At 28.1% G+C, this 16275-nt stretch overlaps 2 long non-coding RNA genes across 2 annotated transcripts; both read right to left on the bottom strand.

Annotated features, from left to right (window-relative positions):
• Positions 1 to 680: 680 nt before the first annotated feature.
• On the bottom strand, positions 681 to 4873 carry LOC142320387 (uncharacterized). Its single transcript, XR_012755365.1, has 3 exons — positions 4717 to 4873; positions 3562 to 3656; positions 681 to 838 (listed from the first exon to the last, which is right to left on the bottom strand). It is a non-coding gene; the product is annotated as an uncharacterized LOC142320387 (long non-coding RNA).
• Positions 4874 to 6952: 2079 nt separating this feature from the next.
• On the bottom strand, positions 6953 to 15267 carry LOC142319746 (uncharacterized). The gene is made up of 3 exons (XR_012755264.1): positions 15018 to 15267; positions 14839 to 14913; positions 6953 to 7217 (listed from the first exon to the last, which is right to left on the bottom strand). It is a non-coding gene; the product is annotated as an uncharacterized LOC142319746 (long non-coding RNA).
• Between the last annotated feature and the right edge of the window lie 1008 nt (positions 15268 to 16275).

Raw genomic sequence — 16275 nt, 5'->3', positions numbered from 1 at the left:
TAACATCAAATGGTTAATTGCTCAGCACAATTTTTGTTAACCCACAAACAGGAGTGCACACTCCTGTATGTAAGTATGTAGAGGTCTGCCAAACAACAGAATAAAATTAACTGCAGCACCAGTAGTAAACTGTTTGAGTCATATCTTGTTGAATTTATGTGAAACCAGCAGTACCAAGATCATGATTTTTTTTAACAAATCCTGAAAGATTAACCTCCATAATGACAAGTAAGGACAATTCTCCATTTTTTGTTTGTTTGTTAATAGCATCGTAGTTTAAGATCATAAATTACATAATTTCTGAAAAAAAAAACTCCTCGACACGTAAAGGAAAAGATCCAACAAATTTACTACATTCTTAGTACTCATTTATCAGTTTGATAACTTACCTCCAAACAGGTGTACCTAAAATTACTTACGAGAATATTTATTATCCATAACTCTATCTTTGACTCTGATATCTATTTAAGGGTCAATTTTTATTTCTGGCTTTTCTACTTTTTTAAAAAATACTGTCAAAAATTATACTCAACTAATAAACATCTAAGGAAAAACTGAATGGAAAGTATAATTGTAGTTCATTATAACTTAAGTATTAGTTGTAGTTTATTATTAATTAACATATAAATTATTAGTTATAGTTTAGATTTTAAATTATTTTGTTAAGGTCATACCAATTGTTAATTTTATTGATCCTAACAACAGAAGAGCTGTTTATCTTTTTTAACGGTTATTCCTTAGTGTGGGCTCTCCACAATAGTCCATACATTGTGATTCAATGTGGCTACTTGCTTGTAACGTTTTGGAGATTCCAGGCATTATGTTTCATGGCTTCTACCTGGAAAAGAATACATTATGAGTACAAAAAAAAAAATCACACACGTCATATTTTAATTTTACTTTCAAAAAATAACAAATACTATTTTCAAGTAAACCTATTGCTACTATAATTGTTATTAAGATAATAATTACTATTATCTTTTTTGCTAACCTCACAATAGTTTCTATGTTGTGTACTGCTTACCTTTCTTATCTTCATTCTTTTATCACTTGTTCAATGCAACATATATTGGACAAACATGAAGAAAATGAAAATTATATTTTAACAAACACTTAAGATCTTTTAAAAATCAAAAACAAGATTCTAATTATACAACGAATTTAATAAAAGGGCATACTCCAATGAAAATGGAAGAATCAATGAAATTAATTGTCAACTTATTAAAGAAAGAAAAATGAACATTTTACAAATTAAATTAAATAACAACAATAAAACGATCATAAACAAGCAGATCAACAAACAAGTGGATGTCCTATACCATTTAATTATCATACGGATGTTTACTAGTACCTTAATAGTGTTTCTTTGTCATTGAATTGATTGCAAAAGACTCCATAGGCAGTGCTGATTTTATAATGTGCAACTTCTTAAAACAAAATTATAAAGGCAGTCCCAATGATCTAATTTTTACAGTATTTAATTAAAAATATGTGCATACAATAGTTATGTTGATCTACAAAACACATTATTCTGATGATATAATACTTTTGAAGTGACAACTGGATCTACTGGAATAGATTTATAATCTCCTGAAGATGAAACTTACTGGAAAATAATAAACTAGTTTTCTTGGGTATTTCTATAATACTGCCTGAAAAAACCATATGATAGGATAGTGGGTTATGCCATAAAACATAGGTACCAGGGTAATAGACAGGCTATACTGGTAATATACGCATATGGTTTATTCATTTCAATAAGTTTACCTCTAGTTTAGTTTAAAATTAAAAACCAATTTCGTTAACAACACAAATGTTAATTCACCTGTTATATAAATGCAATTCTGAAGATCAAGTTAGCAACCATATCAACTGTAGCATTAGGATCACATTCCATTATTCTTACTACCAATGAAAGTTTCAACAGTATTTCTGATAGGTCATATAAATTGCCTATCCAATCGGGTAACCATTTTTTGATTTTCAACAAAGAAATTATTTCTCAGGAATGGATAAACCTACTTCAATTAAATTTGGCAAATCTAAGACTCTTTACTCTAAAAAATAAAAAAAAATTTGACGTCACCTTCAAAAATTTCAAAATGGCAGCCATCTTACTTTTTAATCTTCAATATCTTTGTAATTATTTATAAATCAAATTTTTTCTTATTATAAAATTATTAAGCATTTCATTTTGAACAAAATGACACCTCATTTATAAAACTCCATTGACAAACAAACAAGTTATTGCAGACAATTAACCCAGAAGTACACTTGCACACCGTAATGCAAGCTGATAATTTTTATTAATTTACTATTATTATTTATTATTAATAATTTCTATTACATTTAATGGAGGAAATAAAAACAGGTAAAAAATTATCAGTTTGCCTTACAACAATTGCTTTGCAAGCATATTGCCAGGTTAATTTTCACCAATACAAATCACATTGACAAAGATCTTATCATTGTGCTTACTCCTATCGCTATCCTAAAATCGACCCCGCATGAGGTTGTACAACTGCATGTCCCATATCTTGGTTAAATTTACACTTATCTTCATTTTACAACAATTGACCTTTTGTTTCGGAAGAATTTCAAGACTTGGGCGAGGTTGCAACACCGTGCAGCTCTCGCAGTCCATTGATAGATGGTATGTTTACTACTACGATTACCAATAACTATAAACATGTAAGTTCTCTAAGGGGTACAGTTTAATTCTAAACAACACAACTGCTCAAATACAATTAATGGAGCCCAGGTCTGATCAGAGAAAAAACTATTCAATTTCTATGGTTTGCATAGACACACTATAGAAGCATCGAGTTACTATTCAAAATAGTAGCAAACATTTTTTATGTTAATATTTTCCTGTTTTCCAAAATATAGACCATTCAGGGATGTGCTAGGACCACCCTTACCAAATACTTGTGCGATTACAGAACCCTGACTTTCCTACATCTTTTACATTTAGTCTTTCATTGACAACTTTAGTGACAATTACTGGCTAATAACATAAAAATAAAAACAATAATTATTTTATAATCGACTTACATGGTGCTAAGTTTCATCCCAATTTAACTGTTTGGGCGTCACTAAACTGACAACACGATGGGTAAATCGGAAACCATGAATGAAATGATCATGAGTAACCGGCGCACTAAAATTGGAGAAATTGCAAGTGAACATAACATCAGCGAAAGTATTGTGTATGCGATATCATTCACGATCAGTTTGGTTTTCCCAAAATGTGTGCACAAATGGTGCCACATCTGTTGACCAACAACCACAAACATCAACGATTTGCGTCAGCTCTTTTTTTTCTTCAACATTATTCCACGACTGGTCCATAGGTATTGAAAGAAATCAGCATAGGGGATGATGGCTGGGTGCTTCATTACACCAAATTTATATTAAATTTTGATGAGATTGAAATTAAAAAACTTGTCACAATGTATGAAAAATGTTGGCGATTTTGTCAAAAAATATATAGGTTTTTGTTCAGCAAAACGGAATTGTCTTATGAATATATGTTTGTTTCATAGAACGGGTTTAACTTACTTTCTGATCATCCCTCGTATTTTAATGATTGTCAAGCAGTATTGAAAGCATCAATTTTTAAAATAAGTAGAGAGTTTTAATGATAACACTAACATCTGAAACAAAAACAAAAAATAATTTTAAAAGTATTTTAATAATCTTAAACAAAAATTTATAATTTTATTATTAATTTATGGGCTTATTATCCATAAATTCTAATAATCATATAATAAGTAAAAACTGTTAGAAAATATGACGATGCTAACAAAACTGTACATTACCACTAAGTAAATTATACTGAACATGATATATTAATCAATTCAGAAGTCTTGAAAGTAGCATAATTATAAAATAAGTAGAGTACTTCTTCTTGTTTTAGGATAACACTATCACCTTGAAGTGCTATGAATAAAGTCTTTGCCCACCCTTTCTTGCTCCTATCTAAGGAGCTTATCCGTCCAGATCCCTCCCGCTATATTGAAAACATGCCGACCTCCTTTTCCACATTGCCGGCATGTTAATCTGTTAACCTTCCCGGAGACAGCCTATCAGATCCAGACTCGCTTAGCACATGTCCTTCCCGCACTCCTGACAGGTTCATCATATGTCGAGGGTCACCATTGTCACAATCAGTAAGCCCTGATTCCCCACTGATGCGTGTGGGTGGAGAGAACAAAATAGCCATAGGATGAAACCCCCACGACTTACACGGTGTCAACTTTCATCCCAAAGCTCACTTTTTTGGGATCACTTAACTGAAAACACGATGGGTTTATCGGAAACCGTGAATGAAATGATAATGAGTAACCGGCGCAGTAAAATTGGAGAAATTGCAAGTTAAGATAACGTTTGTGAAAGTATGCGATTTCATTCACGATCAGCTAGGTTACCCCAACATGTGTGCATAAATTGTGCCACATCTGTTGACCGACAACCACAAACATCAACTTTTTACATCAGTTCTTTTATTTTCATCAATATTATTCCACGATTGGTCCACATGTTTTGAAAGAAGTCCACATACTGGATGAGAGCTGGGAACTACATTACACTATTTAAACTGAAAGCGAAACACATAAATGGAGACACAAAAAAACAGGCAGTCAAAAAATATATAAAAACATGTAGGTTTGTCTTATAAAAATATGTTTGTTTCATAGACCGGGTGTAACTTACTTTCTGATCGTCCCTCGTATTTTAATCACTGTCAAACAGTCTTGAAAGCATCCATTTTTAAAATGGGTAGGGTGTTAAATGATAACAATGACATCTGAAACAACAAAAAAAATAATAATTTATAAGTATTTTAATAGTCTTAAACAAAAATTTATGATTTTATTATTAATCTATGTGCGTATTATCGAATAAAATCTATTAATCGTATAATAAGTAAAAACTGTTAGTTAATGTGAAGATGCTAACAAAACAGTACATTACCGCTATTTAAATTATACTGAACATGATATATTAATCAGCTCGAAAGTCTTGAAAGTGGCATAATTTTAAAATAAGTACAGTACTTAAATGACAAATCATGCATCTGAAACACAAATAAACATTTTTTTTAAATCTCAAACAATAATCAAATATAATATTAATTAACTATACATGGATGTTTTACAATAAAATCTTATAATTTTAAATCAATATGTATAAACCAACAAAAAATATAGCACTAAGTTACTGAGAAAAATGTTTCCTACCGTTATGGAATTAATACTGAACATCATGTATTAGTCACACCGAACAGCTCTTTGAAATAGGATGAATTTAATATTAAGCAAACATTTCTATACATGTAACATATGTACCTGAAAACAAAAAAAAAGAAGTTTATTCATCAGAAATATTATCTTCATGATATTAATGAAACAATAGTTATATTATCTAATAATCATCATAAAAAAATTATTATTACCTGTTAGAAAATATGCTGATGATAGTGAATACTTATCACAAATATTTTCTTGAATTTTAGGATCTGCATTAGAATCAGGCTGTACTTTTGAAGGGGTGATCGTATATTTGTATCCTAAGAACATTCTTTTTAACAATGCGTCAACTAAGCACACACAGAACATGCTCAATACATATGCAAAAACCAAATAACTACACAACTCACTCTACTAAAGCTAACCGAACAACTAAACCAAGGCAATACAGTAACCTAAACATTTATTAATGAATAGAGTTCTACAAACAGTTAAAAATAGCATTATATGATATTACAAAAATATCAGAATTAAAGAAAATCGCCATAAAAATTATTTAACGCGAGAAGTAAATTGTATGATCCGGAATTGGAACTTTTCCAAAAAACATGCATGAAAAATATTTTTTTTTCCTCCTATTTTCAAGATATAGTCATGTTTTACATACCTTTTATACAGCTAATCCTACAATATAATAATCAATAAAAAAAATTAAAATCCTGTTTCTAATAACTTTCACCAAAGTGTACTGTTTGGGATACGAACACGACTTAAAACTGAAACATAACCGAAAAAATTAAATGCATAAAAAACCTGAAAAAACACACATGTATAAAAATATATGAATAAAAAATAAACACAACCTACAGTGGGACTTACCTGGGCGAACACGATATTTTTCTTAAAATACCATGAATATATTTATTATACGAATATTCTTATATTTAAAAATATATATAAATAAGTTTGTTGATAAATCAGTAAAATAATTAGTTTAACATACTGGAAAAAGAACCACCTGCTACGAAATAAATATTCCTCCTTCCAGTCGATAGTATTACATTAACAGAGATAAATATTTAAGTAAAGTTAACGCTGTTCAAATAATCCACAGTCTTTAACCTTTGAAGTAAATTGCCTGTATCGTACCTGTAACAATAGAACAAAAGAATTATGTTAAAAGAATATTTTTTGTAATTTTTTTAATAGTTATAAAAAACAACACATCTGCAACACCATTCAAAACATAATCGTTTAATCAATCACCAAAAATTATAATCATGAGAAAAAATACAAAACCCTATTTATTAATGAAATAAAGAGAAAATTACTAAAATAACAGTTAAAAATAGCATATATGATATTACAAAACAATCTGAATAAAAGAAAATCCCCCTAAAAATTATTCAATGCAAGAAGTAAATTATATGAATCGGAATTGGAATTTTTTAAAAAACATGCATGAAAAATTTTTTTTTTCCAATTCTTTTCAAGATATACTCATGTTTTACATACCTTTTGTACAGCTAATTATACAATATAATAATCAATAAAAAAATTAAAATCCAGTTTCTAATAATTTTTACGAAAGTGTATTAACGCGACATAAGTAAACTTAACCAAATGAATAAAATGCATACAAAACCAGAAAAAACACACATAACTAAAAAATAAACACAACCTACAGAGGAACTTACCGGGGCGAACACGATATTTTTCTTAAAATACCATGCATATATTTATCTGAATATTCACATATTAACAAAATAAATATAAACAAGATTGCTGATGAAATCGTAAAAAAATTAGTTTAATATACTGGAAAAAGGAGCACCAGCTACAAAATAAGTATTTCTCCTTCCAATCGTTAGTATTACATTAACAGAAATAAATATTTAAGTCACATTAATGCTGTTAAAATGATCCACAATCTTTAACCTATGTAGTAAATTACCAGTATCGGACCTGTAACAAAAAACAAAAGAATGATTCTAAAAAAATATAATTTTTGTGTTTATTTTAATAGTTTAATAAAAAGGATAGATCTGCATTCACAACATAATAGTATAATCAATTACTACAAATTATAATCATGAGTAAAAAAACAAAAATCTATTTATTAATCAAATAAAAAGAAAATTATTATTTATCCAAAATAAATATTCCAGAACTATTAAATATATATAAGCAACAATTACACCGTATTGTTGAAAATCTATGAATGCAGAATTTACTTAAAAATGTACTATCTGCATTTTTCAATCGTGCACTGCTAAAATGAGCTGTTTATGACAGTATTTATACTGCCATAAAAGTAGTATTTACAATAGTTTTTTTTTGTTATTTAATTCGCCTGACAGTATTCTCCACTCCTTTAGGTTATTTGAAATTTTTTTGAACTTAATTTAACTGTAGGGCTATTATCCAATAAAATCTAGTGATCATATATAAACTGTATATAGTAATCATACTATAAACTGTTAGAACACCAGACGATGCTAAAAAAACTGTACGTTATGACTATGTAATTAATAATGTACATGATACATTACCGATAGTCGAAAAGTTTTGAAAGTGTGATAATTTTACAAAAATAGATAGTATAAATGATAACTCACACATCTGAAAAAAAAGATTTTGTTTCATTTTCAATTTTTCTAGTTTTCAATTATTCATGTTGTTTTACAAGGGTTATTAATAAATAAAGACAAAAATTGCTCTGCAGCTAAAATGTGACTTCTTTCACTTTTAAACACCTCTGAATCAGCTTATTTATGCCTGCATGTAGAAATTTTTGTTTTGATGTCAGAGCCAATTTTTCCTTGACATTGTCATTGCCATTAAACTTTTATGACTGCCTCCTTAAGTGGACTAAAGTGGATATCAGATGGGGCCAAATGAGAACTGTATGGTGGAGTATCAAAAATAAATGGGTCTTTTACATTCCACAAGAATGTCAACGTGATTTTTCCTGCTGGTGATTGGGTTCAAAATTTTTCTTGAGTTTATAAATGTAGTTAAATCTGTTCGTATCAAATTGAGATCTATGAATCAGAAAGAAATTCTCTAAAATATTTGTATGAATCGTAGCACTGTATAGAGTGAAACATGAAACTAAAATGAAAATAAAGAAAAATAGAAACTTTTCAAACATTATGTTACACAATGTTTCAAATTTTAAATGAAGAGGACATAAAATTAATAGGAAAGGAAAGAAAGAATGTTCAATAAATAAAAGATAAATTGAGATTAAAATTGTGGAGTAAGATAAAAGTGCAATATTTGAAAGAGATATCAGAAAATGTAGAATGCAGTAAATATAATAAGGTTAAAAAATTAGCACACAACAGAAAGGTTTTAAGAATAGAAACAACCCAGCCAAACAACAGATGAAAGAAAAAGTTTTTAACTTATTTTTTATACTTTGAATTGTATTAATTACATAATAAATTCAATAGATTTTAAAATTCTAACGTGTTACTTTTTTAACATATTTTAAAAATACATGTGTCTCTTTTGGTTTGAACTAACTATTTTTATATACAAGGCATTTATTAAAACATTAATAAAGGTTCAACTTTTGCGGTGCAAAGTAAACCGGGCTGCAATTTATTGATAGATGTGAGGAATATGTAAAATTACCTGGTTATTTTTGCTAAAAACAATAGTCACTCTCTTAAAAAGTCTCTATAGTCAGTCTCTCAAAAAAATGATAATATACATCTCTATCAAATCTAAAGCAATCTGAGCACAGAAACTAACTACAATTTTTATTAGATTACAGATTCATTTAAAAGGTCTTCCCGCTAACTTTTATAAAATAGAATTAAAAGCAATTTCTTTTACAGAAAAAATATTACCATGTCAAATGATAATTACAAAATAATTTAAAGCTGGCAAGGAGTTGCATAACTTACTCAACTTCACCAGGAAAATTATTTGAAGTTTTGTCCAAGTGAGGTTGAACATTAAAGTATAAGTAAAGAATTATACATAAAGGTTATTCTACTCTTTAAGTAAAATTTTGTGATATGGGACTGTATCTCCCCATCCCTTAACTTGTAGTAACCAAAATTAAATGGTATCTGATTTGTTAATATCTACACATCCACACTTGGAACGTACAACACTATGCTATGTAAGTAATAAAATTTCATAAAAAATCAGTGAATCCTGTCTGAAGATAAAGCAAAACATAAATGATGAAACAAAGCAAAAAATTAGGCTATCACACATCCATAATTAAATTGCCATAATACATAACCAAAGTGACATACTAATGTAACGGAATAACCTAAATATAAGAATTTGACTTTGAGCAAGTAAAAGAAAAAACCAAAAACTGTTTTCTGCCCCTACGCCTTTATTGGAATTTGAATAAGACCCAACCAACATAATCAGAAACTATCTTAGCTATTGAAGAAGCATTTAATTATATGACAAAATTTATCTACTGTTTGAGTAACATTTTTGGTTATGGTAGTTATGAGATTTGTATCCCTTTTCCCTTGATAAATTGTGATAAAAATTAAACGACATCAATATCTTATATATATAAAAATTACTGAAAAATTTCATCTATTCAGTCTAGAGATAACAGGGAGGTAAAACAAAGCAGGACAACATACATAAAGTTATGTTAATTTATATCTATAATTATAAGCAATAATGTTTATTAAATTTTTTATCAATAAGATTCTTGACAAAAAAAAACATTTTTTAAAAATTGAAAATAAATTTTTTTCCCCTGTTTTCTCACCTAAAAATTGTTTTATTCAACATAATTATTTTTGAGTTGATTTGGGCAAGAATTTTTGGGTGGTATAAAACGAAAAAGTACTTGGTAATTTTTTCTCTCCCCTCCCAAATGTTTGCAAGTTTTTCACCTAGAAACAACCAAAAATAGCAGGAAATTTTGATGTTAACAATAACCAGTTTGCAGAAATAACCCTGTAACGCAATGACACACTAACATGCTGTTTTATACCAAACATTTTAAACATTCTCTATATTAACATATTAATAATATAAGCATTATTGCTTATAATTATAGATATATTATAACCAAACTTAACTTAAACTTGCTAACCTCAACTAATTAACAGTAATATTTTGATTATTTAAATAATAAATAATTGCAATAATTACTGAATTTATTATTTAAATACTGAAAACATTACTGTTTATTAGTCAAGGTTAGCAAGCGAACCAAGTACAGCTTAAGTTTGGTTAGTTTATAAATATAAATTTATAAAATAAATAAACATAAATAGTTATATCGGGTTACTAGGTTATTTCTCCAACCTGGTTATTGTTAATATCAATGTTTTCTGCTACTTTGAGTTATTTCCAGGCAAAAAATTTGCAAACTTTTAAAGAGGGAGATAGAAAAAGTACCACAAATTTTTCCAAAATCAATGTCTAATGCTCCTGGTCTAAATTTTGAAATTATGTTATACATTGAATTGATAATTCGTTTTAACCAACATTTTTTCCTGACAGAAAGATGATTTTTTAAATATTATCCTTTTACTAAACTGAATTTTTTTGCAAACCTAAATCATGGAGGAAGATCTAAAATGTTGTAGTAATTTTAGTGTTTCAGTCTTTCATCTGGAGGTCCTGGGTTCAAAATCTGGTTTTTAGTGTTTCAGTCTTTCATCTGGAGGTCCTGGGTTCAAAATTTGGTCAGGCATGACAGTTTTCATACGCTACAGATTTCCATTCTCATAAGACAAAATGGCCAAAGTAATGATGCCCATCTCAAAAAAAAGAAAAGTAATTTGAAAATTAGAATGTTAAGTAAGCAAAATACTAGTAGCTGAAATCACATTTAATAAACCAATTTTTATAGACTGTTGAATGGCAGAATTTTAGTGCAGAAAACTCATCATCCACCCCTGCCCAAAATTCAAAGAGTGATTTATTACTAAACTGTCTTTTGATTTCGCCACTAGCTGTGGCAAAAAAAGTCTATGAAGATTTCTTCTTCAGCAGTTGACAGCCCTTTGGGAGTATTTTGAAATGGATCCCTAACCTGCTTGTAACTTGCCATCAGGATTCGCCAGAAAGAAAATACTTTTTAAAATTCTTTCCCAGTACGGCTAAATGGCTTTCAATAGTTACAAAAACAACTTTCACATGTTGTTCTTCAGCCTTGTAAGTTTTAACACATTCATTTATATTAGAGTAAACATCGGACCTTTAATTTTTAAATATCACGTCATTATTTTCAAGTCTTTTAGATGTAAAGTGATGAGTTGATATAGTGTAAGATGCCCTATCCTATTCGTATTGTATTATAATACAATATTAAATTTAAACTTGTTTTTCATCTGATAATTTATTATAAGCGTGTCGTTACAATTTTATATTTGTATTTTTTTATAAATTTTATTTTTATAAGATCGGCATTTTTAATGTTATTACGTTCTATTAAATTAAATATTTTACCTCTTTAATTTTTAAATAGCAAATGTAATATTTTTTATTACTTTAAACCTGAACACTCGTTTATAATTCTATTTTGTAATATGTCGACATTACAATATAAGAAGAAAAAAAAAAAAATATATATATATATAAAAGCTTTTACTTCAGTGTTAATAACTTTTTTCTGTTTAGCCTTTAGCCTCCGGAACTACCGTAAGGTATTAATTCAGTAGATGAATGAGGATGATATGTATGAATGTAAATGAAGTGTAGTCTTGTAGAGTCTCAGGTCGATCATTCCTGAGATGTGTGGTTAATTGAATCCCAACCACCAAAGAACACTGGTATCCACTATCTAGTATTCAAATCTGTCAAAAGGTGCCTTTGCTAGGATTTGAGCCCTAGAACTCTCTACTTCGAAATCAGCTGATTTGCGATGACGAGTTAACCACTAAACTAATCCAAGGGTTGTACCAATTAAGCCTGCTACTCTTCAAGATCTGCGAAATCGAATTGTTACAGTAGTGAATTCAATAACAAGGGACCAGTTACCAATAAAAATAATTTGGGATCAATTAAAATGATTAACTGTTGTTTATAAATCTCGAGTTTTGTATCCTTGTACGAAGTAGAGGAAGAATTGTGAACGCGAAAAATTTCGGTTTTCAGATTTCAACGGAAATTTCTATTTGACCATTCTTGAATCCATTTTGACTATTTTCGGCGTGACGTCTGTACGTACGTATGTGCGAGTGTATCTCGCATAACTCAAAAACGATTAGATGTAGAATGTTGAAATTTTGGATTTAGGACTGTTGTAAACATACAATTGTGCACCTCCCCTTTTGATTGCAATCGACTTGACCAAAAGTGTTAAAAAAAGCCCAAAATCCAAAACATTTGGGTTTTTTGCAGGGGATAAACAAAATTTCCACCTTAAAGTTAAGAAAAACTTCAAATTTACATCATACGACAATGTTTGCATGTGAAAAAAGTTTCAGATATTTAGCATACGACAAGCCCCATCTTACAATTCCAGCAACATTTTAGTCATCCTTGCCGTAAGAGTTGGTTACATCGAAAATTGTTTAAAAAAAAGTTTTAAGTAATGTTTAGAGAACTAACGACCACTTTAAACCGATTCGATACTGTGCCTATTAAGGGAAGTAAAAATTTTGTTTTCAAAACCCTATTTTTTCCACCCCCTGGGCCAATGGTTGGTGATATCAAAAAACCTTACTAAGATACATTTTAGGCCTTTATTCAAGGAAAAGTAAAAAGTTTAAACGAAATCGATATTTACTAATAAAAAAAGTTTAGGAATATTTTATTTTTTCGAAAAAGCCACCCCATTTCCATTTCCATGGTCCGATTTTGGCCGTAAACGAACTCGACCGAGATTTTGGGTCGAGTTTTTTTAGGGAAAATTATAAAGTGATTTGCACAAAATTACTGCAGTTAGATTGTCCACAAGAAAGTGAAAAAAATCATAGTAGCATTTTCAATGTTAAGCTTTAAAATTAAGCTACCTGAACAAAAAAAAAAAATATGCAAAGAATATTTAAAGTATACTTATAAAAACAACCAAGTCACCTTAAAAAACCTAATAAACCTACAGAAATAAAATATTCAAATCAATCACTATCCAATATACTATAATTATAATAACAAAATCTAGAAAATCGATTCAAAAAATCCTGAAGAATAACAATTTAAAAATCACATCGAATAAAAAAATAAAAGTAAACCAACCCAAAATAAAAAATATAAACAAATTAAACAAAAATAAAGGAATAATTTTAAAATCAAAAGACAAAATAAAAAAAAAAAATCAACCTTTGATCCCTTGACAAAATTTATTGTTCTTTGTTGTAATTTTTGGGGTCATTTCAAACCCGTGTTTTACTATGTATTTTACAGTGAATGCACTCTTTCAGCGTAAAAATTTAACAAAAAACAGGAAGTAATTGTGGAGGGGTGGTCTCCCTTTAATTTTCCAGCTTTCTGATGAGGGGGTCAAGGTCGAATTGATGCCGTATGTGGACATATTATACTACTGCTACAATATTCGCTGATGCAGCTTTGAAACCCCGGGTCAAAGAAATATTTTTATCTTCTGATAAGAATTTAATCCTTCACCCTTTTCTTTATTTACATCAGCAGAAAACCGATTACATAAATATTTAAATGATTTTGCTGAAAAAATTAAGTTTTTTATACGTAGCGCTGATAGACCTATGCTCTACATAATTTTGTGATTACGCATATACATTAACCCAGCCATTTTACAACGCGCAGAACTTGATTCTACTTTTCAGGTTGATCTAAGGTAGCATTAAGATTTCTGTAGTAATTATTAGAAGAAAAAAGAAGCTTTTTATTCAATTCATTTAAATATTTACAGATATTAAAAAATATTTATGTATATTTTACAGAAAATACTCAGGCCGATAAATACTCCGAATGTTGTAACTCCAAAAAATTTTAATTTTTTTTCACAAGAAGCGAATTTTTTTACTAAAAACGGACGAGAAAGTAAATTTTTTTTATTCACTTCACCCATTAAGCGTAATAAATTCCAACATACACACTTATGTAAGCGATTTTCCCGGAATCGATATTCTGTTGAGTCAGAAAAATAAATGTGTCTAAATATAAAGTTTTAAAATTTTATAATTAATCGATATCATATAATTTGTTTTATAAAAACACAAATGTTAAAGACAGTCTAGATAGAAGCATGCTCGGCTATTAAACCGAAAAGTCTCTGGTTTGATTCCCGGCTAGGTTTTAAAGAAAATTTTAAATAAATTAACTTCAACATAGTCAATAATATAATGCTGACGATTAAAAAAAAATTTGTCTATTAAAACAAGATATCTAATTCTATTTATTAACTAACCGTGCGAAGCCGAGTAAAAATTCTTTTTTATGAATATTTAGTAAAATTTATCAATACCTAAAGACTTTCATATGTAAACGAAAAATAAAACTTTATTTTGATTGAAATATAGTACATTATATAGATCACGTCAGTATAAGTAACAAATATAAAAATAAATTATATAAATATATATATATATATATATATATATATATATATATATATATATATATATACATTGGAAATTGTTTTGAGCACATATTTACGTACACGTTGAACGGGATGCAGAAAACTCATATTTTTGATTAGTATTACCAAAAATTCATCAACAGAATAATATTTTTCCTGTAAAAGAAAGATAACAAAGTTAATGAACAGAGCTCGTGCGAAGCCGGGTAGAAATTCTAATATATATTTTTTGTTAACATTTAGTACAATCTACAACTTACATTTCATATCTTCTATTTAAACAACACACAGTAAAACTGAAAATAAAACAGTTAAAAACGAACGTGAACGTAGTCTAACCTTTCAATCTTAAAATTCAATAATAATTTGGTTAAATTATAATAGTCGTATTTAATTATTAGTAACCAAAAAACCATTAAACAAGATTTTCTTAAAATATTCTACAACCATTGTTTTTTAAACGTTCTCTCAATTTTTTTTACTCCTTACTACTGATTTAATTTCACATAACCTATCTTTGCCCGAACATATGATCAAATAAAATTTGCTACATATATACATAATGCTGCATTGATCACAGTTGTTTTTATTGATGACTATTTCTATTATTTTTATGAAAATAAAAATTACATTATTTTTATAAATTATAATAAAATAATATTTATTATAAATAAAAATTCAATTCACTTATAATTATAATAAAAATTCATAAATAAATAAAAACTATTCATTCATTAAAATTAAAGGTTATAAATTCAGTTAAGAAGAAGAAATTAAGGGAAGATAAGGACGGTCTTGTTTTCCACGTTAGTCGGTTAACGTATCTCTTCGTCGTCGCGATTACGGAGCAGTTACCTTCAAATCCGTCGTTACTTTAAAATAAAATGTAAAACTGACCATTTTAAGTTAAAATTAGGGTAAGCTTATTGAATACAACATATTAATGCTAGGAATTTAATAAATAATATTATTTTATAGTTTTAAGTATTTTAAATTGAATTATTTAATTAAAACTTTAACGTAAATGCTTACTGCGTTTTATAAGATAACATGGCACATGACTTTGTTCAAAATTATAAAATGCGATGAAGTATAATAATTCATTTAATATTTTATCTATTTTTAGTATAAATATGCATCGATTGAATTATATGATGATATATTTTGTATTATATTTTTAATTAATATGATATGTTTGATAAAAAATAGTTTTTTCTAGAATGTTCCATGCTTTTATGATGACACATTCTTTCTTTTTTCTATTACAGTAATGTAATTAAACATTTTTATGTATCAACATTTTCAGTTTTTTCGCTATATTTACTATTTATTTCTGTAACATTTTTTTCTATACTTTAGATTGAATTTTAAAAAAAGATGATGAAATTAAATGGCTGCTACCTTACATAATGTAACATTATTCATTGTAAGCTGTTGAAATTTTTCCTGTAATTTTATTTAATGCGAAACTGAATGTTTCATATCATATTTACAGTAGAATTGTTAAAGTTGTTGCAA

This window comes from Lycorma delicatula, chromosome 2 (genome assembly GCF_047948215.1).
Source record: "Lycorma delicatula isolate Av1 chromosome 2, ASM4794821v1, whole genome shotgun sequence".
Classification (NCBI taxonomy): Eukaryota; Metazoa; Arthropoda; class Insecta; order Hemiptera; family Fulgoridae; genus Lycorma; species Lycorma delicatula.
The sequence above is the reverse complement of the archived record's forward strand: the minus strand, read 5'-3'. Positions and strand labels throughout refer to the sequence as shown.